The sequence below is a fragment of the Entelurus aequoreus genome, linkage group LG15, assembly GCF_033978785.1.
Source record: "Entelurus aequoreus isolate RoL-2023_Sb linkage group LG15, RoL_Eaeq_v1.1, whole genome shotgun sequence".
Lineage (NCBI taxonomy): Eukaryota > Metazoa > Chordata > Actinopteri > Syngnathiformes > Syngnathidae > Entelurus > Entelurus aequoreus.
In genome coordinates this window covers 48,017,057-48,042,726 of record NC_084745.1, presented here as the reverse complement: position 1 = coordinate 48,042,726, position 25,670 = coordinate 48,017,057, and the positions used below count along the sequence as shown (strand labels likewise).

The following is a 25,670-nucleotide window of genomic DNA, read 5'->3' as shown; positions in this document are numbered from 1 at the left end:
CACGGTATGACATTAGTATAAAAAAAGCTCTATTGTCGGCCAAATGTACAGTATATTATTCATATCGTATATTGTCTAAATCAGTGTTTTTCAACCTTTTTTGAGCCAAGGCACATTTTTTTCATTAAAAAAAATTCGGAGGGACACCACCAGCAGAAAGGGTTAAAAAATGAAACTCCACCAGGTTGTCGTGCCTTAGTTCCTGTCTTGCGCTGTTATTTTGGTGACCCTTCCTGTTTTGTTGGTGTTCTCCTGTAGCAGCTTCAAGCCTTCCTTTGAGTGCTTTTGTCTGACCTGTTTTGTATTGGCAAACAAGACTATTTAAGTTGTGCGTACGCTATCCTTTGTGGGGACACTGTTGATTGTCATGTCATGTACGGATGTACTTTCTGCTCCACACGCTGTAAGTTTTTGCTGTCGTCCAGCATTCTGTTTTTGTTTACTTTGTAGCTAGTTCAGTTTTACTTTTGTTTTACATAGCCATCCCTATGCTTCAGTGACTTTTCCTAGCGGGACTTGCCTTTTGTTCATTTTTGGTTTAAGCGTTACATACCTTTTACATACCAAAAAAAAGGTTGAAAAACACTGCACTAGACAACGACACATTATTATAATTGTTGATTTGCTAAAAATATTTTTGGGACCAATTAGGTGAAGTTGCATAATTTCCCACGGCACACCAGACAATATCTCACGGCACACTAGTGGTTGAAAAACACTGGTCTACATCACGGTACCCTCGTTGACAAGGTGTTATTTGGAGTAATTCTAAGATGACTGTCAGGACCTGTTACACAGGCCTGAACTTATTTTTTAAATGTATGTATTATTTTCCTGAGTTTACTGTTACTTCCTGTTCTGGTTCCACTACTCTCTTTCTGAGCGCTGCCGACCTCACCGGTCTCTGATTGGTAATCTGGGCACACCTGTTCCAGTCTGCCAATCAGGCTTCCTTATGTGCCAGCCAGTCCTTCAGACAGGGCTGCATTATTGCTTTGTTCCCAGTCTTGCCGCTCCCAGTCTGTGGAACGCTCTCCCTGACCACCTGAGGGCACCACAGACTGTGGATGTTTTTTTTTTAAAAGGCTTAAAAACCCTTCTTTTAAAAAAAAAAAAAAAAGCCTTTTGATAGATTTATGTGTGTTAGTTCTAGCTATTAAGCTGTTCTAGTTTTTATTTTACATTACTATTTATTTCTACTCGTTGGGGGCAGCTATTTGTTGTTCTAGCTTTGTTTTTGTTTTTTGGTTTTTTTTTTAATACACTGTAGGACTTTGAGATTGTTTGTTCAATGTAAAGTGCTTTTACAAATAACATCTATTATTATTATTATTATTATTATTATTATTATTATTGTTTATTACTCATGGTAACGGTTGCCTGTAATTGCATTTGCTAAACTTGCGCAGCTTTTCCTGTGCACTTCCCCGCTGCACACTCCCTGCGTTTTGAGAATCAAAGACTCTTTTTACTTGCACGCCGTCTCCCGTTTCCACATCTTGAGGTCGCAATTACTGGTGCCTCCTCAATAGGAGCTGATGTAAATTTCACAGATCATCCAAAAAGGCCAATTCAGCTCGACAATAAAGCTTCAAAAGTTTATCGTACAATGCTGGCATAAAAGCCTTAAACACACTTGATGATGAATTGCGGTGTAAAGCGTTTGATGGATGATAAGAAGCATTTCTGAATCGCAAATTTTTGGCGTAATTAATATTGATTAGATTAGCTGGTGATAATCCATGTTTATCTGCGGTGTATAAAAGGCTTGCATAAACAGCCCCGGGGCCTGAATAGAACAGTGATTAAAAAGCAATAAGATAATAATGAGCATAAAGGCTGGAATATACTCGTGCGTCGCATAGATTGCGTCCCCCTCGACGGCGTCTTGTTTGATTTATAGTTCTTCCGTGGGGGGTGGCGCCAAAATTGTAAATCTCGTCCCAAACACTAGGAGGCAGTGTCTCCATGAGGAGCAACTGCAGACTCGATACTGGGAATGTCCTTCCTGTGAAGAGTGACTATATACAAGCACTGAACCACATCGACAACTCGGTCTGCACTGGAACTCAGACCAGTTGATCTGCCCCCTCTCCTTCGTGGAGAGGGCGGGGCACAGATTCGGTGACCACAGATGAGGCGCTAGCTGTCCAAAGTCAGGACCCAGGGTGGACCACTCATATGTGCATCAGTTGGGGACGTCTCTGCGCTGCCCCACTATGGACTGGACTCTCACACTATTATGTTAGATCCACTATGGACTGGACTCTCACACTATTATGTTAGATCCACTATGGACTGGACTCTCACACTATTATGTTAGATCCACTATGGACTGGACTCTCACACTATTATGTTAGATCCACTATGGACTGGACTCTCACACTATTATGTTAGATCCACTATGGACTGGACTCTCTCACTATTATGTTAGATCCACTATGGACTGGACTCTCACACTATTATGTTAGATCCACTATGGACTGGACTCTCACACTATTATGTTAGATCCACTATGGACTGGACTCTCACAATATTATGTTAGATCCACTATGGACTGAACTCTCACACTATTATGTTAGATCCACAATGGACTGGACTCTCACACTATTATGTTAGATCCACTATGGACTGGACTCTCACACTATTATGTTAGATCCACTATGGACTGGACTCTCACACTATTATTTTAGATCCACTATGGACTGGACTCTCTCACTATTATGTTAGATCCACTATGGACTGGACTCTCACACTATTATGTTAGATCCACTATGGACTGGACTCTCACAATATTATGTTAGATCCACTATGGACTGAACTCTCACACTATTATGTTAGATCCACAATGGACTGGACTCTCACACTATTATGTTAGATCCACTATGGACTGGACTCTCACACTATTATGTTAGATCCACTATGGACTGGACTCTCACTATTATGTTAGATCCGCTATGGACTGGACTCTCACTATTATGTTAGATCCACTATGGACTGGACTCTCACACTATTATGTTAGATCCACTATGGACTGGACTCTCACACTATTATGTTAGATCCACTATGGACTGGACTCTCACACTATTATGTTAGATCCACTATGGACTGGACTCTCACACTATTATGTTAGATCCACTATGGACTGGACTCTCACAATATTATGTTAGATCCACTTTGGACTGAACTCTCACTATTATGTTAGATCCACTATGGACTGGACTCTCACTATTATGTTAGATCCGCTATGGACTGGACTCTCACACTATTATGTTAGATCCACTATGGACTGGACTCTCACTATTATGTTAGATCCACTATGGACTGGACTCTCACTATTATGTTAGATTCACTATGGACTGGACTCTCACTATTATGTTAGCTCCACTATGGACTGGACTCTCACTATTATGTTAGATCCACTATGGACTGGACTCTCACACTGTTATGTTAGATCCACTATGGACTGGACTCTCACTATTATGTTAGATCCACTATGGACTGGACTCACACTATTATGTTAGATCTACTATGGACTGGACTCTCACTATTATGTTAGATCCACTATGGACTGGACTCTCACTATTATGTTAGATCCACTATGAACTGGACTCTCACTATTATGTTAGATCTCCTATGGACTGGACTCCCACTATTATTGCTAGATCCACTCGACGTCCATTGCACCTGTCAGAATAATTGTATCTAAAGTTATCACAAAACGTTGTGTTTCAATGAGTTCCGGGCGAGCAGACAAAAGCTGTCTTTGATCTTACCAATCAAAAGGCTTGTAAAACTCCACTGTGTAGGATGGGAAGCGACATGAAGGTGTCGGTTTCCTTGATCTATTGTAATCCACAGGAAGATTTTGTCTTGACCCGAGATCTACAAAGCGGAGAGGAAGCAGTACCTGACGCGAGCTCCAGGCACCTTTTCTTTGAACTGTTTTGTAACCAAAGGAGACGGCTGTTTACGACCCCCCTTCCTTTAGAAACAGCTGTTGCCATGTAATCAGGGAAAGTCCAAATAAAAGAGGAGGCGTACAATCTTTCGTCAGAGCGTGGTGGAAGACTGTGCAAAGAGTACAGCCCAGACGTTTCTCCTCAATGAGCTAAATTGAATTCTGTCTCTGTTTAATTCCTTGCTTCTTGTCTGTTTAATAGATGTCATCAGTGTTTGAACCTGACAGCACCAACATCTGCGGACCCCTCCAAGGTATCTCATTGTCATCCCATTGGGTTGAGTTTTTTCTTGCCCTGATGTGTGACTGTCAGAAAGCGGCTTGAAGATGATGTGTAAAACATCATCCATGCAACATTTTGACCAAAGAACCACCATTACATGTTATGTAGACCACAAGGAAGTCTTTTATATTTAGAAAAATAATAATAATACGACCCCTTTGAAGCGCCCTATAATCCGGTGCGCCTTTTGTATGAGAATAGACCTAAATAGACCCGTTCATCGGCAATGCGCCTTTTAATCCGGTGCGCCCTATGGTCCTGAAAATACGGTACGTGACGCGAGAGTATACACCAGGCTTTTGGAGACTGATATTCATTCAGGAATGAAAACTAATAAAACATTTGCGACAACGCCCCAATTAGGTGTTGTCGGTTATTTATTCAAATGATGCCGTTTGTTTTTTTAGCAACTATTTGTTTTGTAATGCCGTTGACTTGATTTAAGCGGAAATCTTCCTAACATCTTAACAATAACGTGTTTTTAATAAATCCCTCCCGACACTTAAAGCTGCTTTGCTGCCATACGGACGGTTATGTTTATCCTTTTTTTTTATAGTGACTGTATCGCACTAAATCTCTCTTCATGCCCGAGTAGGCCCCTCGGAACTTTTCATACGATGAAAGGGAATGCAAAGTGTTTGGGAAAGCAATCTATTATGTTTGTGATATGTTAATGGATATTGTTTCCATCTGTTCTCATCTTGCAGCAGCCAAAAAGAGAACATATGAAGGCAAGTATTTAGCAATCATAATAAGACCATGGATAAAACAAGACATTCGCAAACAAAGCCTGTTTCAACAGGAGATTTGCCACAATAATTAACTATTTCAGTAGCAGTGTACCAAGTACGTGTGAGACATCGTAGAGTCCCTCCGAGAAGTTGCGGCCTAAATGCCAGCAGCTTTATCAGAACGTTGCGGCAAAGGTTTTGAGGTTTATTTTTATTTTATTTTATTTCAACTTGTGATTTTATGAATTTGTTATCAATGTTTTAAAGTAGCAGAAGAGTGGACAAACAAGTTGACTTCATATGCTCATTTCTGTTTCATTGTATCCATGAAACCATATCCAATTGTATTTACAATACGCAAAGTATGTGAAAACACCGTTTGAACATCACAAAATGCCACAAATTTGGTCAGCAATTTTGAATATTGCACTCCGAATACCTTTGGGTATTTTCGGAAATTGGCATCACAGTAGTAACTCTTCTGCACTCTGACCATATTATTAGATCAGTCATACTAGACACACATAGAATGTTATGTTGTTAAATGAGAGACTATGAGTTGATAATCATCACACATTACCATCTGTAACATGTAAATGCTGTCTTTTTTTGGGTCAGCATTGCAAATGATCACCGGGCATTAAACATATATATATTGCCAATCATCAATCTTCCCTCTGACGTCACATATACCATTTAATTGACATACACAGCAAACAGGGGTCTTGTGAAATGATCGCTGGCAGCTGCAACTTTATTATATATATATATATATAATAAAATATTTTTAACATATAAAGCGACTTTGGGTACTTAGAAAAGCGCTATATAAATCTCAGGTATTATTATTATTATTATAATATATATATTTAATATATATATATATACTACCGTTCAAAAGTTTGGGGTCACCCAAACAATTTTGTGGAATAGCCTTCATTTCTAAGAACAAGAATAGACTGTTGAGTTTCAGATGAAAGTTCTCTTTTTCTGGCCATTTTGAGCGTTTAATTGACCCCACAAATGTGATGCTCTAGAAACTCAATCTGCTCAAAGGAAGGTCAGTTTTGTAGCTTCTGTAACGAGCTCAACTGTTTTCAGATGTGTGAACATGATTGCACAAGGGTTTTCTAATCATCAATTAGCCTTCTGAGCCAATGAGCAAACACATTGTACCATTAGAACACTGGAGTGATAGTTGCTGGAAGTGGGCCTCTATACACCTATGTACATATTGCACCAAAAACCAGACATTTGCAGCTAGAATAGTCATTTACCACATTAGCAATGTATAGAGTGTTTTTCTTTAAAGTTAAGACTAGTTTAAAGTTATCTTCATTGAAAAGTACAGTGCTTTTCCTTCAAAAATAAGGACATTTCAATGTGACCCCAAACGTTTGAACGGTAGTGTACATACATACATATATATATATACCTATATATATATATATATATATATATATATATATATATATATATATATATATATATATATATATATATATATATATATATATATATATATATAGCGTCTGACCAGTCTTCCTCTCAGGGAATTAAAGTCACTGGTCAAATATTTTTGGAACCAATTACCAGTAGGTGAAGTTGCATAATTTCCCACGGCACACCAGACACTAGTGTGCCGCGGCACAGTGGTTGAAAAACACTGCTTTAAGGGACGGTGGACACAGGGACTCAAACTATGTTATACTTTTTCTCCCTCTGGAATTCGGTACACCGCAATTTTTTTGTCTACAGGGCATCCATCTATGCAACGGACAATCTGGACTGAATTTAGTTCCCTTTTCAGACACATAAGAGGGCAACCTAAGCATATTGTTGGATCATGTCATGCCTTAACTCCGCGGTACAAACCAGCCCACAGTGTTTCAGGCCTACATTAGTTGGACGATCCTCAAGTCAATGAGGGTGCAGCATTTCAGAGAGTTGTATTTCAAGCCTTCACACGTGATCCTCATCATCCAACCATGTTGGTGCTGATGATGCTTCTTTTGGATCAAGTTTGCATCAACACGAAGCCCCTCCCTCCCTACAGACAGGTGCTCTGCCAAGAGTAATTCTCATCAAACGATCATCTGTAAACGAAACCTCTCACTCGGTCCCACAAATATGGAGTATCAATACGGGCAAAAACATAATTAAATTCACCTTGATTCCTCTTACCAGCAACTGTTGACACGCTTTCCATCCACCACCTTCCCTCAAGACACATCAACTAATGGCCACGTCTCAGCAGCCGTGTGTTGCAGCGTTCCTGGAAACACACAACCAATCACATTTACCATCTGGGTGATGTAAGGAGAGCCGGGAGGTCCACTGACGTGAAAGTCATAAGAGGATGAAGCAATTTTTGGCTAGAGAAATGTATAAATGTGAATAAAATAATTTAGATATTTACATAATGCTATGAGTAAAAAAAATTAAATAAAATGAAAAATTGTGTGCAATAATACAAAACCAGTAAAGTAGCCAAGTTGTGTAAATCATAAATAAAAACAGAATACAATGATTTGCAAATCCTTTTCAACTTCTATTCAATTGAATAGACTGCAAAGACAAGATATTTAATGTTAGAACTGAGAAACTTCATTTTGTTTTGCAAATAATCATTAACTTAGAATTTAATGGCAGCATTACAAAAGAGTTGGCACGGGGGCATTTTTACCACTGTGTTACGTGGCCTTTCCTTTTAACAACACTCAGTAAACGTTTGGGAACTGAGGAGACACATTTTTGAAGCTTCTCAGGTGGAATTCTTTCCCATTCTTGCTTGATGTACAGCTTAAGTTGTTCAACAGTCCGGGTCTCCGTTGTGCTATTTTAGGCTTCATAATGCGCCACACATTTTCAATGGGAGACAGGTCTGGACTACAGGCAGGCCAGTCTAGTACCCGCACTCTTTTACTATGAAGCCATGCTGTTGTAACACGCGCAGAATGTGGCTTGGCATTGTCTTGCTGAAATAAGCAGGGGCGTCCATGAAAAAGATGTTGCTTGGATGGCAACATATGTTGCTCCAAAACCTGTATGTACCTTTCAGCATTAATGGTGCCTTTACAGATGTGTAAGTTACCCATGCCTTGGGCACTAATACACCCCCATACCATCACAGATGGCTTTTGAACGTTGCACCTATAACAATCCGGATGGTTCTTTTCCTCTTTGGTCCGGAGGACACGACGTCCACAGTTTCCAAAAACAATTTGAAATGTGGACTCGTCAGACCACACAACACTTTTCCACTTTGCATCAGTCCATCTTAGATGAGCTCGAGCCCAGCGAAGTGTTTCTGGGTGTTGTTGATAAATGGCTTTCGCTTTGCATAGTACAGTTTTAACTTGCACTTACAGATGTAGCGACAAACTGTAGTTACTGAAAGGGGTTTTCTGAAGTGTTCCTGAGCCTATGTGGTGATATCCTTTACACACTGATGTCGCTTTTTGATGCGGTACCACCTGAAGGATCGAAGGTCAAGGACTTGCCACTTATGCAGTGATTTCTCCAGATTCTCTGAAAACTTTTGATGATATTACGGACCGTACATGGTGAAATCCCTAAATTCCTTGCAACAGCTCATTGAGAAATGTTGTTCTTAAACTGTTGGACAATTTGCTCTCGCATTTGCTCACAAAGTGGTGACCCTCGCCCCATCCTTGTTTGTGAATGACTCAGCATTTCATGGAAGCTGCTTTCATCCCCAATCATGGCACCCACCTGTTCCCAATTAGCCTGTTCACCTGTGGGATGTTCCAAATAAGTGTTTGATGAGCATTCCTCAACTTTCTCAGTCTTTTTTGCCACTTGTGCCAACTTTTTAGAAACATGTTGCAGGCATCAAATTCCAAATGAGCTAATATTTGCAAAAAATAACAAAAGTTTACCAGTTTGAACATCAAATATCTTGTCTTTGCAGTCTATTCAATTGAATATAAGTTGAAAAGGATTTGCAAATCATTGTGTTCTGTTTTTATTTACCATTTACACAACGTGCCAACTTCACTGGTTTTTGGTTTCGTAATTGGTAAATTGCAATAAAAAATATATCATATTTCTGAGCTGCTGCACATTATCATTGTTATCTTAACCCTTGTGCAACCTTCAGATTGACTACACACACTTTCTCTTCCGATCCAAAAGAGACTGGCTCAAAAGTTAATAAGTCAGCAATAAATTCATATATATATTTTTTTTAATTTCAATGCTTGAAATCTTTTAACAACTCCATCCATCTATTGATTGGTTTTCTTATGTTTTATGGCCTTTTGTCAAAAACAACTGGGTTTATATATATATATATATATATATATATATATATATATATATATATATATATATATATATATACACACTACCGTTCAAAAGTTTGGGGTCACATTGAAATGTCCTTATTTTTGAAGGAAAAGCACTGTACTTTTCAATGAAGATAACTTTAAACTAGTCTTAACTTTAAAGAAATACACTCTATACATTGCTAATGTGGTAAATGACTATTCTAGCTGCAAATGTCTGGTTTTTGGTGCAATATCTACATAGGTGTATAGAGGCCCATTTCCAGCAACTATCACTCCAGTGTTCTAATGGTACAATGTGTTTGCTCATTGGCTCAGAAGGCTAATTGATGATTAGAAAACCCTTGTGCAATCATGTTCACACATCTGAAAACAGTTTAGCTCGTTACAGAAGCTACAAAACTGACCTTCCTATGAGCAGATTGAGTTTCTGGAGCATCACATTTGTGGGGTCAATTAAACGCTCAAAATGGCCAGAAAAAGACATTCCACAAAATTGTTTGGGTGACCCCAAACTTTTGAACGGTATATATATAAAAATCAGAAAATGCAAAATATGCTGGAGTTTTTAAAATAAGAGTGAAGAGTGAAATATTTGAGGTTGAGTAATTACAGTTTTGATTAGTTCAATAGTTCATGACAACATTGATTTTATTACAGTAGACAATAATTATAATTTTTTTACAGTGCCATGATATATATATATATATATATATATATATATATATATATATATATATATATATATATATATTGATATATATATATATATATATATAAAATATATATATATAAAATAAATATATATATATATATATATATATATATCTGCCAGAGAACATTTGCATTATATTTGAGCGGTTTAATGGCGGTTTAACTCATTTTCACTCATCAAAGTTCTGAGAATTGTTGGCGTCATCGGGTGATTAAGGTGTGCAATTACCCCTGCTTTTCAATCGTCAAGGAGATTCATCGGGTTTTCATGGAAAAAGCGTTTATCAGGATTAGAGTCTGGTGAGAAATAGCAGTTATAATGGGAGTCAATGTGCCTGAAAGGGTTCTTCATAGAAAGGGTTTATATCTTATGTTCATATCCTATTCTAACATCATTGCGATCAAAAACACAATGCAAATGTCCATCCATCCATCCATTTTCTACCGCTTGTCCCTTTTGGGGTCGCTGGAGCCTATCTCAGCTGCATTGGGGTGGCAGGCTGGGTACACCCTGGACAAGCCGCCACCTCATCACAGGGCACAATGCAAATGTATTTTACAAAAACTGCCCGGCAAAAATTTCAGTCCGCTCACCTTCAAACTGAACAATCATATCACATAAGGAACACATGTAATGCCCGTTTTGGTCCCTAGGGTTGCATAAGGCTTAAAATCTGTCCACTGGCGTGGTGTGAAATTTTGGGGGGATTTTTTTTTTATCAATTTGGCTCCACCGCAAATAATGACAGGTCAGGGAAATATGTTATGTCAGGTGTAGGGTTGGGTATCTTTCACATATGAACCAATACGATACCCATTACCGATACCTGGGAAACAAGGGATATTTGGGATGTGCCGATCGATTGGCCACTGATCAGTATCGGCCGATTTTCTTGAAAAATTATGTGATCGCTATTGCCAATTAATGCCTTTCAATGCCGATAACAAATGCCGAACCCCTTCGGCTGATATTGTATTTATTTGTAGTCCCCTGGCTGACAAGCTGGCAGCTATTTGGATATCTTCATATACAGTTTGAAGACGCACCCCTCAGTTAATACAAAACCCAAAACCAGTGAAGTTGGCACGTTGTGTAAATGGTAAATAAAAACGGAATACAATGATTTGCAAATTCTTTTCAATTTATATTCAATTGAATAGACTGCAAAGACAAGATACTTAACATTTGAACTGGAAATCGTTATTTTTTGCAAATATGAGCTCATTTGGAATTTGATGCAAATGTTCTCTGGCAGATATATATATATATATATATCATGGCACTGTAAAAAATTATAATTATTGTCTACCGTAATAAAATCAATGTCATCATGAACTATTGAACTAATCAAAACTGTAATTACTCAACCTCAAATATTTCACTCTTCACTCTTATTTTAAAAACTACAGCATATTTTGCATTTTCTGATTTATATATATATATATATTTTTAAAAACAGTTGTTTTTGACAAAAGGCCATAAAACATAAGAACATCAATGAATAGATGGATGGAGTTGTTTAAAGATTTCAAGGATTGAAATAAAAAAAAGAAATGAATTTATTGCTGACTTATTAACTTTTGAGCCAGTCTCTTTTGGATCGGAAGAGAAAGTGTGTGTAGTCAATCTGAAGGTTGCACAAGGGTTAAGATAACAATGATAATGTGCAGCAGTTCAGAAATATGATATATTTTTTATTGCAATCTACCAATTACGAATCCCAAAACCAGTGAAGTTGGCACGTTGTGTAAATGGTAAATAAAAACAGAATACAATGATTTGCAAATCCTTTTCAACTTATATTCAATTTAATAGACTACAAAGACAAGATATTTAATGTTCAAACTGGTGAACTTAGTTATTTTTTGCAAATATTAGCTCATTTGGAATTTGATGCCTGCAACATGTTTCAAAAAAGCTGGCACAAGTGGCAAAAAAGACTGAGAAAGTTGAGGAATGCTCATCCAACACTTATTTGGAACATCCCACGGGTGAACTGGCTAATTGGGAACAGGTGGGTGCCATGATTTGGTATGAAAAAAAATCTTCCATGAAATGCTCAGTCATTCACAAACAAAGATGGGGCGAGGGTCACCACTTTGTCAACAAATGCCTGATCAAATTGTCCAACAGTTTAAGAACAACATTTCTGTGATGGTATGGGGGTGTATTAGTGCCCAAGACATGGGTAACTTACACATCTGTGAAGGCACCATTAATGCTGAAAGGTACATACAGGTTTTGGAGCAACATATGATGCCATGTTATCATAGACGCCCCTGCTTATTTCAGCAAGACAATGCCAAGCCACGTGTTACAACACCTTTTAACCTCTCAACAGGCAACACATTTAACAAGGCAATACATATGATTTGTTTACTCCACAAGCACAGACCTCGGCTTCTGTGCGCTACAGCCTTCAATTGCATCCAAACAGTTGGTTTCGGCCCAGTAAAAAGACGTGAGCTTACCGGTAGCCTCTTTGATCTTTTCCTTTTCCCCATGCGTTGTAGTCCAATGGTTTAGCATGCGATGTCGCTGTCCTGCTGCTCTGCAAGACCACTGGACAAAGTTCTGAGCAGCCAAACATTTCTGGGGTGCTGGCGTGAGCTGCCAATTAGGTTGATTGTGCTTACCTGTGCGCTCCACTGTGGAGAGGTGAGGCTGATGTCATCAGCACACGCTCACAGGCAAACCTCCGCCCACAGATCGCCGCAACATTCATAGTAAAAGAATGCGGGTACTAGACTGGCCTGCCTTTAGTTCAGACCTGTCTCCCATTGAAAATGTGTGGCGCATTATGAAGCCTAAAATACCACAGACTGTTGAACAACTTAAGCTGTACATCAAGCAAGGATGGGAAAGAATTCCACCTGAAAAGCTTCAAAAATTGGCCTCGTCAGTTTACTCCAAACGTTTACAGAGTGTTGTTAAAAGGAAAGGCCATGTAACACAGTGGTAAAAATGCCCCTGTGACAACTTTTTTGCAATGTGTTGCTGCCATTAAATTCTAAGTTAAGGATTATTTGCACACAAAAAAAATAAGTTTCTCAGTTCGAACATTAAATATCTTGTCTTTGCAGTCTATTCAATTGAATATGTCAGAATAATTGTATCTAAGTTATCACAAAACTTTGTTTCAATGAGTTCCCGGCGAGCAGACAAAAGTTGCCTTTAATCCTACCAAGAAGAAGGCTTGTAAAACTCCACTGTGTAGGATGGGAAGCAACATGAAGGTGTTCTGTTTCTTTCATTTATTGAAATCAATTGTCTTAACTGTTTACGACCTTTTATTTGAACTGTTCTGTAACCAAAGGTGATGGCTGTTTACGACCCCCGTCCCTTAGAAACAGCTGTTGCCATGTAATCAGGGAAAGTCTAAATAAAAGAGGTGGCGTACAATCTTTCGCCAGAGCGTGTTGGAGACTGTACAAGAGTACAGCCCAGACGTTTCTCCTCAATTGAGCCAAATTTAATTCTGTCTCTGTTTAATTCCTTGCTTCTTTGTCTTGTTTAATAGATGTCATCAGTGTTTGAACCTGACAGAATATAAGTTGAAAAGGATTTGCAAATCATTGTACTGGTTTTATTTACTAATTACACAACGTGCCAACTTCCCTGGTTTGGGGTTTTGTAATATTCACCTTTATTACGACAAATAAACTGCCTTGAAGAAGAAATAAATACTTAGCAAGTTCAGTTAAACGGGGGGAAAAAACACACCTGCCATCAAGAGTCCAAACCAACTGCACAGTTCGGGTCTTCCCAATAAAAGCACTGCTACATCCTGCCCGTGCTAACAAATTAAGGGTCTCAGAAAAATAGCTAACACACGCTAGCGAACTGCAAAGTTCGCCTCCAACTTATTTCTTCAAAAGAGCACAAAACTGAGTAAGTAAGAAACTCCACCATTTCCATACAGTTTGATTGATTGATTGAGACTTTTATTAGTAGATTGCACAGTACAGTACATATTCCGTACAATTGACCACTAAATGGTAACACCCCAATAAGTTTTTCAACTTGTTTAAGTCCACGTTAATCAATTCATGGTAAATAGAATAGGAAGATGATTTTTTCTCTCTCTAAAATGTCATATTAGAACTTTAATACTATACTCTCTTATTCCATTCAATGCATGTCATCAGCTTTAGGTAACGACAACAAATGTGTCAACAACATTTATTGTCCTCTTTTTAAATATATTTATTTAAAAGGGCTGTTTGCAACTCGTTCAAAGTAAAAAAAATCTTAACCTTTAACAAGAAAACCCCCAGCTAGCTAATGTTAGTTACCCTTTGTGGTTTAACACAGCATAGTGTACATATCTTTTAAATGTCTATATTTTTCACAATTACTGATTATATGCACGTACACAAAAGCAGAAGCACTTAACAATTTGCAGGCATGTTTTCAGGATGATGTAAAAAAAAAAAAATTCAATAACAGCTAACGTAAAGCTAGCCAAAATGGCTATCATTAGCTAAGAACAAACAAAGCTAATGAGTTTGCGGGCATAGTTCATGCCACTGTGTGCTAAAAGTCTAAGGATGTTATGCTAACAACACTTTGGAAGGGTTGCAAACACATTTAATTTGATATGTGCCGATTGACCGGCCACAGATCAGTATTTGGCTGATTTTTACGAAAAAGTTTGTGTACTGTTAATATTGTTGTTACTCAGCCAGCGTTTGTGGGTCTGATGGACCCGTTGCATTTTGTGGCTTTTAATGCCTCACAATCAAACACTTTTATGTTAAAATACTGAACATATGTTTACCTTATCCCAGTAAACATCTGTTCAGACCATCTTGTTAAGGATCATGCAAATCCTTGCCGGTGCAGCAGCTAAAGCACACACCCAAGACACCTGCACTACTTTTATTAAATTTCCCGTGCAACAATATGAACGTTGCACGGGAAATTTCTCTGCTAGATTCTTTAGCCCACAGGGATTCTTCTTTTGTGTTTCTGCACCTGCGGTTCCCACACAAGGTTGCAACATTGTTTGTCAACACTGTCTGCTCTCATTTTGTCGCACATTTGACCCTCTGATGTTCTGTGTACCTACACTCTGTCCTCCTCCTGTCTAGACCTGCTGTGTGTGTGTGTGTGTGTGTGCGCGCGTGTGTGTGTGTGTGTGTGTGTGTGTGTGTGTGTGCGTGCGTGCGTGTGTGTGTGTGGGTGTGGTACACAAAACATCAATTTCCACACTTTTTTTAGCCCCGGCCATCTTATATGTAATATAAATGTGTAGGGAGGGTGTATGGTGTGTGGTCATTAAATATGTATTCTGATATATGTTCTTCACAGAAAATGAGCCAAAGTCAGTGAGTATCCGTTGGAAAAATTAATTAATTGTATCATTTTTCTTTTAGTAAAAAATGAAAACGGGTCCCACAGACCCGAACACCAAAGATCTCAGTTAGCTGTCAAAAAAATAATCAAATAATCCTACTGAAACAAACTGCAAAGACAAAATAAGACAACAAGAAACAAATAAAGTCAACTCCTAATTAGTCCAAAAGTTTAAAAAAAAAAAAAAAGGTATCCTTTGACTGCATTTTGCTATTTGTAATCCATACAGTCTAAGTTCCTCCTTTTCTGTCTCTTTCTTTTCAAAGGTTTGCCAATTCCCCCCAGAGCTGTGGTATTTAGCAGAGTCAGGACTTCAATCTCATCAAGACCTGTGGGAAAGATTAAGAGCATCACTTAGTGGGGTGTGGGTTGATGTGATGACTGATCTCTGAACAGCCGGTGGTCAATCTCCAATCTATGTCATTAGGACAAACACAATCAGGGCTGTGGCCTGAATTCACCTCAACGTCTAACGCAAAGGACAAACAGACTTTTACTCCGAGACCACCCTAAATGTCACCAGACCCAATATTAGGTACACCACATCCACCAGATGGCACTGGAAAGAAAAAGTATTCTATCTTCTCTCCTGTTACAAGGTGTAGTTTACATACATGTGACAGTTCACCCTGTCCTTTTACAGCAGTGTTGGGCAGCAAAGACCTCTAACCCCAGGTTGTGAGGGGGAAAAAAACATATTCAAACTATTGTGCATCCAGCAGACTGTATAATGCATATGTTCCTTTTTGACTGTACTTAAATGTATAATAGACTGTATTTATATTATTCACATGTGAATAATGCTGTATAATAGACTGTATTTATATTATTCACATGTGAATAATGCTGTTTAATAGACTGCATTTATATTATTCACATGTGAATAATGCTGTATAATAGACTGTATTTATAATATCCACATGTGAATAATGCTGTATAATAGACTGTATTTATATTATTCACATGTGAACAATGCTGTATAATAAACTGTATTTATATTATTCACATGTGAACAATGCTGTATAATAGACTGTATTTATATTATTCACATGTGAATAATGCTGTTTAATAGACTGCATTTATATTATTCACATGTGAATAATGCTGTATAATAGACTGTATTTATAATATCCACATGTGAATAATGCTGTATAATAGACAGTATTTATATTATTCACATGTGAATAATGTTGTATAATAGACTGTATTTATAATATTCACATGTGAATAATGCTGTATAATATACTGTATTTATATTATTCACGTGTGAATAATGCTGTATAATAGACTGTATTTATAATAGTCACGTGTGAATAATGCTGTATAATAGACTGTATATTTATTATTCACGTGTGAATAATGCTGTATAATAGACTGTATTCATACTATTCACATGTGAATAATGTTGTATAATAGACTGTATTTATAATATTCCCATGTGAATAATGCTGTATAATAGACTGTATTTATATTATTCACGTGTGACTAATGCTGTATAATAGAATGTATTTATATTATTCACATGTGAATAATGCTGTATAATAGACTGTATTTATATTATCCACGTGTGAATAATGCTGTATAATAGACTATTCATATTATTCACAAGTGAATAATGTTGTATAATAGACTATATTATTCACGTGTGATTAATGCTGTATAATAGACTGTATTTATATTATTCACATGTGAATAATGCTGTGTAATAGACTGTATTTATATTATTCACAGGTGAATAATGCTGTATAATAGACTATTTATAATATTCACATTTGAATAATGCTGTATAATAGACTGTATTTACAATAGTCACATGTGAATAATGCTGTATAATAGACTGTATTTATAATAGTCACGTGTGAATAATGCTGTATAATGGACTATTTATATTATTCACGTGTGAATAATGCTGTATAATAGACTGTATTTATATCATTCACATGTGAATAATTCTGTATAATAGACTGTATTTATATCGTTCACATGTGAATAATGCTGTATAATAGACTATTTATATTATTCACATGTAGACTATTTATATTATTCACATGTGAATAATGCTGTATAATAGACTGTATGTATATTATTCACATGTGAATAATGCTGTAAATAGACTGTATTTATATTATTCTCATTTGAATAATGCTGTATAATAGACTGTATTTATATTATTCTCATGTGAATAATGCTGTATAATGGGCTGTATTCATATTATTCACATGTGAATAATGCTGGATAATACACTGTATTTATATTATTCACATGTGAATAATGCTGTATAATAGACTGTATTCATATTATTCACATGTGAATAATGCTGTATAGTAGACTGTATTTATATTATTCACATGTGAATAATGCTGTATAGTAGACTGTATTTATGTTATTCACATATAAAAAAAATACCTAAGTGTTAAGTGTTTATTGTGAGCGAACTGTGGTGCTGAATTTGCCCCAGGGATCAATAAAGTACTTTCTATTCTATTCTATTCTACAAACCCCGTTTCCATATGAGTTGGGAAATTGTGTTAGATGTAAATATAAACGGGATACAATGATTTGCAAATCCTTTTCAACCCATATTCAATTGAATGCACTACAAAGACAACATATTTGATGTTCAAACTGATAAACTTTTTTTTTTTGGCAAATAATCATTAACTTTAGAATTTGATGCCAGCAACACGTGACAAAGAAGTTGGGAAAGGTGGAAATAAATACTGATAAAGTTGAGGAATGCTCATCAAACACTTATTTGGAACATCCCACATGGTGAACAGGCAAATTGGGAACAGGTGGGTGCCATGATTGGGTATAAAAGTAGATTCCATGAAATGCTCAGTCATTCACAAACAAGGATGGGGCGAGGGTCACCACTTTGTCAACAAATGCGTGAGCAAATTGTTGAACAGTTTAAGAAAAACCTTTCTCAACCAGCTATTGCAAGGAATTTAGGGATTTCACCATCTACGCTCCGTAATATCATCAAAGGGTTCAGAGAATCTGGAGAAATCACTGCACGTAAGCAGCTAAGCCCGTGACCTTCGATCCCTCAGGCTGTACTGCATCAACAAGCGACATCAGTGTGTAAAGGATATCACCACATGGGCTCAGGAACACTTCAGATACCCACTGTCAGTAACTACAGTTGGTCGCTACATCTGTAAGTGCAAGTTAAAACTCTACTATGCAAGGCGAAAACCGTTTATCAACAACACCCAGAAACGCCGTCGGCTTCGCTGGGCCTGAGCTCATCTAAGATGGACTGATACAAAGTGGAAAAGTGTTCTGTGGTCTGACGAGTACACATTTCAAATTGTTTTTGGAAACTGTGGACGTCGTGTCCTCCGGACCAAAGAGGAAAAGAACCATCGGGATTGTTATAGGCGCAAAGTGTAAAAGCCAGCATGTGTGATGGTATGGGGGTGTATTAGTGCCCAAGACATGGGTAACTTACACATCTGTGAAGGCGCCATTAATGCTGAAAGGTACATACAGGTTTTGGAGCAACATATGTTGCCATCCAAGCAACGTTACTATGGACGCCCCTGCTTATTTCAGCAAGACAATGCTAAGCCACGTGTTACATCAACGTGGCTTCATAGTAAAAGAGTGCAGGTACTAGACTGGCCTGCTTGTAGTCCAGACCTGTCTCCCATTGAAAATGTGTGGCGCATTATGAAGCCTAAAATAGCACAACGGAGACCCCCGGACTGTTGAACAACTTAAGCTGTACATCAAGCAAGAATGGGAAATAATTCCACCTGAGAAGCTTTAAAAATGTGTCTCCTCAGTTCCCAAACGTTTACTGAGTGTTGTTAAAAGGAAAGGCCATGTAACACAGTGGTGAACATGCCCTTTCCCAACTACTTTGGCACGTGTTGCAGCCATGAAATTCTAAGTTAATTATTATTTGCAAAAAAAAATAAATAAAGTTTATGAGTTTGAACATCAAATATCTTGTCTTTGTAGTGCATTCAACTGAATATGGGTTGAAATTATTTGCAAATCATTGTATTCCGTTTATATTTACATCTAACACAATTTCCCAACTCATATGGAAACGGGGTTTGTACGTAACTATGATTAATCCAAATTCAAAAGTGTGATAGCATGATTTTTTTTAACTAATCATTTGACAGAACTAGTCTTATATTTGCTCATGTTTTGGACGCCTTCCCTCGCCACGCAGGTGACCAGCAAACGACGACGCTGACGTTGCTCCACAAACATGGGAGGCAGGAGACCTGCTTGTTTTGTTGTGGGCGTGCGGATGACAAACTGCAGCTTCAGCCTCAAGGAGCCACAACGCCCAGATGACAAGTCCTCAAGAAACCTCCCGCGTCCTCACATCCCCGATTTACACCGCAGTCGTGGCGGTTCGCCGGCACATCCATCAACATGGAGACCGTCTTCCAAACAAACACGGCTTACTGTACATTCTAGAGCGCGAAGTCGGAGCTGAGGAAAATAAGAACTTTAAACTCCCACACACGGCAGGATGGGTTTTATTCCACTTTTGCCCTCTCTATCTTTACAACCACTCCCACGTTTGCTCGGCCCCTAAGAGGCGTAAATTTCCAGGAGTCTAAATGTGCCACGTTTTAGCGAGCGGAGGACTTCTTTTGCTCTTTTAGTGCAGCAACAAAAAAAAAAATGAAGTAATAAAAGACGAGGCTGTGCCCCTTCTGATGATTTGCTTTAAATTATTCAATTCTTGTCAGATTTGCTTCTTGCACTGGCTGTCAACTTGTCAAGATGTCATCCTCGTAGCTTCCGAAGCTAATTCATGCCCACGCAAAACAACACAGTCGTGCACGAACACATAAGAACACCCACAAAGTCTTTTTTTTTTGGTTACATTTCCCAACCTCAGACGTCCGTCTTCTGCCACTCTGGTCTTTATTGGAAACTTTGACCGACGCAGCGCTGGCATGCTTTACCTTTTTTTTACTGACACAATAAAGCCACCGAGGCTTTAAAAAAATAAAATAAAATTAGGCCACCCGGTGAGGGGAAAAAAGGCAACAGATTTTGTCTGCAGTGTTTACATCTCCCAGCACTAAAATGTTATTGTGTGCTAAGCAGAAAAGACAGATTTAGGACGGTATTTTTCATGGTACCATATTTTTCCTTTCATTTTTATATTTTTGGTTGTGCTTACCGACCTCGAAGCTATTTTATTTGGTACATGGTGAAATGATAAGTGTGACCAGTAGATGGCAGTCACACATTAGAGATATGTGTAGCCTGCAATATGATGGCAGTCACACATAAGAGATACGTGTAGACTGCAATACGACTCAAGTAAACAACATCAAAATTTTATATGTTCCATTGAGAATATAGAACATTACACGCGGCGCTCAAAAATCTATCAAAATGTTTTAGTAGGACTTTGGTAAGCTATGAAGCCGCACCGCTTGATGGATTGTACTGTGCTTCAACATACCAGTATTATTAATAAGGTAAGACATATCTGGCATTTTGTTTCGCAATGTTATTCAAAAGCAACTTTTCTTACCTTCTGGTACCTGCTGATCTGTATTTGGGATCTGCATAAGTCCTGAAAATTTGCGCGCGTCCGCCGTAGTCGATAAGCTTCTTCTTTTTCTCTATCTTCTTGTTATGGGACATTCACCCTCCGCTGTTGCCATTTCTAATATAAAGTAGTGTAAAGTTCTTACTTATATCTGTCAGTAAACTCGCCATGAAAGCGCTAAAACATACCGGTGTAGTGAGTTTAGATTATTCACCCAAGGAACTTTAGTTATTAGCGAGTTCCGGTCAGACAGTTTTTCACGGGACACATTTCCGGTGTTGTTGTTTCCGGATGAGAAGATGCTGCTCCGTTATAGATTGAAGTAAAGTCTGAATGTCATTAAAACAGTTAGCGCCATCTTTTGACACTTCTTCCACTCCCGTCCTTGCACGCTACACCGCTACAACAAAGATGACGGGGAGAAGACGCTGTCGAAGGTGAGCCACGTAAATAGGACCGCCCACAAAACGGCGCATCCTGAAGCGACTGTCAGAAAGCGACTTGAAGGTGATCCGTAAAACATCATCTATGCAACCAAAGAACCACCATTACATGTTATGTAGACCACAAGGAAGTGCTTTACATTTAGAAAAAATATATATATATATTATGACCCCTATAATGCGCCCTATAGTCATAGGCAGTGCGTCTTCTAGTTCGGAAAATACGGTAAATGGGATAGAAATGTTATTATTGGTGGCAGGTATACTAATATGATGTTGATGCCGTGATGTGTACAATTTTTAATAACTATATCAATTATCAGTTCTGGAGTCAAACTGCCACAATCAGAAAACGGAGAGAAGAGAGAATAATCAAGAGAAATTCACGCCGAAGATCATAACCGCACAATTAGGTACAGTCACTGACTTGGCGCTGACTACTTCTAGTAGGACCACAGAACCGTACGAGTGTGACAATCCATTACATCGTCGACTGTAAATTAAAAAGTGCCTGCCTGCAAATGTAATTTTTATCTGAGTTTGATACATTTTGTTTTATTTGCACAGCTATTTTTGTTATTTACTTTATGTAGAAATAATATTTTTTAATTCTATTTATGTGCTGTAATTCTGTGCTACTTAAGCAGTTAACCCATTCATCCATCCATCTTCTTCCGCTTATCCGAGGTCAGGTCGCGGGGGAAACAGCCTAAGCAGGGAAGCCCAGACTTTCCTCTCCCCAGCCACTTCGTCCAGCTCCTCCCGGGGGATCCCGAGGCGTTCCTAGGCCAGCCGGGAGACATAGTCTTCCCCGTGGCCTTCTACCGGCCGGACGTGCCCTAAACACCTCCCTAGGGAGGCTTTCGGGTGGCATCCTGACCAGATGCCCGAACCACCTCATCTGGCTCCTCTCCATGGGGAGGAGGAGCGGTTTTACTTTGAGCTCCCCCCGGATGGCAGAGCTTCTCACCCTATCTCATACTTGCCAACCCTCCCGGATTTTCCGGGAGACTCCCGGAATTCAGCCCCTCTCCCGAAAACCTCCCGGAAAAAATTTTCTCCCGAAAATCTCCCGGGATTCAGCCGGAGCTGGAAGCCACGCCCCCTCCAGCTTAATGCGGACCTGAGTGGGGACAGCGGCGACAGTCTGTTTTTACGTCCGCTTTCCCACGATATAAACAGCGTGCCTGCCCAATCACGTTATAACTGTAGAATGATAGAGGGCGAGTTCTTGGTTTCTTATGTGGGTTTATTGTTAGGCAGTTTCATTAACGTCCTCCCAGCGCAGTAACAACACACAACAACAGCAGTCACGTTTGTCAGTTCGTCTGCCGTAAACAGCAATGTTGTGACACTCTTAAACAGGACAATACTGCCATCTACTGGATAGCCTCCGGAACACTGAAATTCAAGTATTTATTTTATTTATATGTATAATAAAATAAATATATATACAGTATATATATATATACAGTATATATATATATATATATATATATATATATATATATATATATAGCTAGAATTCACTGAAAGTCAAGTACTTCATACATATACATATATATACATATACATTATATATATATATATACATATATATGTATATGAAATACTCGAGTTGGTGAATTCTAGCTGTAAATATACTCCTCCCCTCTTAACCACGCCCCCAACCACATCCCGAATATCGAGTTTAGGTAAAAATATATCGAGATATACTTTTTCGTCCATATCGCCCAGCCCTAATGGTAGGTATGAAAAATATGAACATATTTATCATTAACCGTCTGGAATAGACAAGTTGAAGTGGAGTGGTAATCGTAGGCGGTACCATTCACTATTTAATTATAATTAGGGATGTCCGATAATGGCTTTTTGCCGATATCCGATATTACGATATTGTCCAACTCTTTAATTACCGATACCGATATCAACCGATACGATATATATACAGTCGTGGAATTAACACATTATTATGCCTAATTTGGACAACCAGGTATGGTGAAGATAAGGTCCTTTTTTAAAAAAAATACAAAAATAAAATAAGATAAATAAATTAAAAACATTTCCTTGAATAAAAAAGAAAGTAAAACATTATAAAAACTGTTACATAGAAACTAGTAATTAATGAAAATGAGTAAAATTAACTGTTAAAGGTTAGTACTAGGGATGTCCGATAATGGCTTTTTGCCGATATCCGATATTCCGATGTTGTCCAACTCTTAATTACCGATACCGATATATACAGTCGTGGAATTAACACATTATTATGCCTAATTTGGACAACCAGGTATGGTGAAGATAAGGTCCTTTTTAAAAAAATTAATAAAATAAAATAATATAAATAAATTAAAAACATTTTCTTGAATAAAAAAAAAGTAAAACAATATAAAAACAGTTACATAGAAACTAGTAATTAATGAAAATGAGTAAAATTAACTGTTAAAGGTTAGTACTAGGGATGTCCGATAATGGCTTTTTGCCGATATCCGATATTCCGATATTGTCCAACCCTTAATTACCGATACCGATATATACAGTCGTGGAATTAACACATTATTATGCCTAATTTGGACAACCAGGTATGGTGAAGATAAGGTCCTTTTTTAAAAAAAATAATAAAATAAAATAATATAAATAAATTAAAAACATTTTCTTGAATAAAAAAAAAAAGGAAAACAATATAAAAACAGTTACATAGAAACTAGTAATTAATAAAAACATGAGTAAAATTAACTGTTAAAGGTTAGTACTAGGGATGTCCGATAATGGCTTTTTGCCGATATCCGATATTCCGATATTGTCCAACTCTTTAATTACCGATTCCGATATCTACCGATACCGATATAAACTGATATCGATATCAACCGATACCGATATATACAGTCGTGGAACTAACACATTATTATGCCTAATTTGGACAACCAGGTATGGTGAAGATAAGGTCCTTTTTAAAAAAAATAATAAAATAAAATAAGATAAATTAAAAACATTTTCTTGAATAAAAAAAGAAAGTAAAACATTATAAAAACTGTTACATAGAAACTAGTAATTAATGAAAATGAGTAAAATTAACTGTTAAAGGTTAGTACTAGGGATGTCCGATAATGGCTTTTTGCCGATATCCGATATTCCGATGTTGTCCAACTCTTAATTACAGATACCGATATATACAGTCGTGGAATTAACACATTATTATGCCTAATTTGGACAACCAGGTATGGTGAAGATAAGGTCCTTTTTAAAAAAATTAATTAAATAAAATAATATAAATAAATTAAAAACATTTTCTTGAATAAAAAAAAAGTAAAACAATATAAAAACAGTTACATAGAAACTAGTAATTAATGAAAATGAGTAAAATTAACTGTTAAAGGTTAGTACTAGGGATGTCCGATAATGGCTTTTTGCCGATATCCGATATTCCGATATTGTCCAACTCTTAATTACCGATACCGATATATACAGTTGTGGAATTAACACATTATTATGCCTAATTTGGACAACCAGGTGTGGTGAAGATAAGGTCCTTTTTAAAAAAATTATTAAAATAAGATAAATAAATTAAAAACATTTTCTTGAATAAAAAAAAAAGTAAAACAATATAAAAACAGTTACATAGAAAGTAGTAATTCATGAAAATTAGTAAAATTAACTGTTAAATGTTAGTACTAGGGATGTCCGATAATGGCTTTTTGCCGGTATCCGATATTCCGATGTTGTCCAACTCTTAATTACCGATACCGATATCAACCGATACCGATATATACAGTCGTGGAATTAACACATTATTATGCCTAATTTGGACAACCAGGTATGGTGAAGATAAGGTCCTTTTTTTAAAAAAATACAAAAATAAAATAAGATAAATAAATTAAAAACATTTCCTCGAATAAAAAAGAAAGTAAAACATTATAAAAACTGTTACATAGAAACTAGTAATTAATGAAAATGAGTAAAATTAACTGTTAAAGGTTAGTACTATTAGTGGACCAGCAGCACACACAATCATGTGTGCTTACGGACTGTATCCCTTGCAGACTGTATTGATATATATTGATATATAATGTAGGAACCAGAATATTAATAACAGAAAGAAACAACCCTTTTGTGTGAATGAGTGTAAATGGGGGAGGGAAGTTTTTTGGGTTGGTGCACTAATTGTAAGTGTATCTTGTGTTTTTTATGTTGATTTAATTAAAAAAAATAAAAAAATAATTTAAAAAACGATACCGATAATAAAAAAAAACGATATTGATAATTTTCGATATTACATTTTAAAGCATTTATCGGCTCTAATTCTAATATTGACACATCTTCCATTCCTCAA

The 25,670-nt window shown here is 37.3% G+C and overlaps 1 long non-coding RNA gene across 1 annotated transcript in view; it reads right to left on the bottom strand.

Annotated features, from left to right (window-relative positions):
* LOC133630486 (uncharacterized) overlaps window positions 1–25,670 on the bottom strand; it is a 102,933-nt gene that overhangs the window by 29,204 nt on the left and 48,059 nt on the right. Inside the window, exon 2 of the long non-coding RNA XR_009821261.1 lies at window positions 7,145–7,250. This is a non-coding gene — a long non-coding RNA (uncharacterized LOC133630486). The remainder of the gene's footprint in view (window positions 1–7,144; window positions 7,251–25,670) is intronic.